The sequence below is a fragment of the Arachis ipaensis genome, chromosome B04, assembly GCF_000816755.2.
Source record: "Arachis ipaensis cultivar K30076 chromosome B04, Araip1.1, whole genome shotgun sequence".
NCBI lineage: Eukaryota > Viridiplantae > Streptophyta > Magnoliopsida > Fabales > Fabaceae > Arachis > Arachis ipaensis.
The window spans coordinates 31292927-31294423 of record NC_029788.2 but is presented as its reverse complement, the minus strand read 5'-3'; the positions used below and the strand labels follow the sequence as shown (position 1 = coordinate 31294423).

The window sequence follows — 1497 nt, the reverse complement described above, 5'->3', positions numbered from 1 at the left end:
TTGATCCTCAAGTCCCAGTCGACTTTTAGAGCGATCCAATTCAATTAGCAATTGCCAAATTCAACCACTGCTAAGTTTGATAACTCAAGTATTACCAATTAATTAACCCAAGCCAAAGGGAAAATAAATCATAAATAGAGCAAAACAATCATGAGTCTGAAATACCTCAAATTATATTAATTAAGAGAATCCTAACATGAAAAGTTCATAAGCCAATTTGGCAACATGAGGCAAATACAAGTAAAAGCATTAGAGTATCTAAAAGTAGAAGAAAAACATGAATTAAAGGAACATTGAATCTATGATGAAGAAGAAATAATAATCCTAAATCCTAAAACTAAGAAAAATCCTAATTCCTAAAACCTAAGAGAGAGGAGAGAGCTTCTCTCTCTAGAATCTACATCTAAAACCTAAAATTGTGTGTTATCAGCCTCCCCCTCATGAATGGATGGACTTCCCCACTTTATAGCCTCTAATCTGTGTTTTTTGGGCCAAAACCTGGGTCAAAAATAGCCCAGAAATTGCCCCCAGTGATTTCTGGTACGTACAGGTCGCGACATTGTCACACGGAAGCGTCGTCCACGCGTTCGCACGGATTGAGTTTTTGCCAGGTCACGCGTCCGCGTGATCCACGCGTTCGCGTCACTTGGCTTCGAGGCAGCTATGGCAAATTATATATCGTTGCGAAGCCCCGGACGTTAGCTTTCCAATGCAACTAGAACCGTGTCATTTGGACTGCTGTACCTTAAGTTATGACCGTTTAAGTGTGAAGAGGTCAGGCTAGACAGCTTAGCAGTTTCTTCAACTTCTTGTATTCCTTCCACTTTTGCATGCTTCCTTTCCATCCTCTGAGCCATTCCTGCCCTGTAATCTCTGAAATCACTTAACACACATATCAAGGCATCAAATGGTAATAAGAGAGGTTTAAACATAGCAAATTTAAAGTCCAAAGAAGCATATTTTCAATCATAGCACAAAATTCGGAAGGAGAATGTAAACCCATGCATTTTGTATGAACAAGTGTATGAAAGATTGATAAAAACCACTCAATTAAGTACAAGATAAACCATAAAATAGTGGTTTATCAGCTACCGCAGGGCTAATCATCTGTCGGTTCTCGCTAGTGTCGGAATAGGACCATTATCCTTTTGTGCACTGTCACTGCGCCCAACATTCGCAAGTTTGAAGCTCTTCACAGTCATCCCTTCCTAGATCCTACTCGGAATACCACAGACAAGGTTTAGACTTTCCGGATCTCAGGAATGCTGCTTATTGGTTCTAGCTTATACCACGAAGGTTCTAATCTCAGATTCAGATGCTCTGTTGTCAAGAGAGATGATGTGAATCGTTGATTAGAGACCCAAGAGACTATACTCCAGCTGGCATTGTAGAGAACCATCATGCATTAGTAACTGAAATAACTAATTCCTAATTCTTGTGATGGTTCTTGATGTACTATTAGAGTGTAAATTGACTATTTCCACTCTGTTATAGTTA

General features: G+C 39.5%; 1 long non-coding RNA gene across 1 annotated transcript in view; it reads left to right on the top strand.

The window, feature by feature from the left end:
* The window catches only part of LOC107637680, a 2169-nt gene continuing 1782 nt past the window's right edge, over positions 1111-1497 (top strand). Inside the window, exon 1 of the long non-coding RNA XR_002360960.1 lies at positions 1111-1123. This is a non-coding gene — a long non-coding RNA (uncharacterized LOC107637680). The remainder of the gene's footprint in view (positions 1124-1497) is intronic.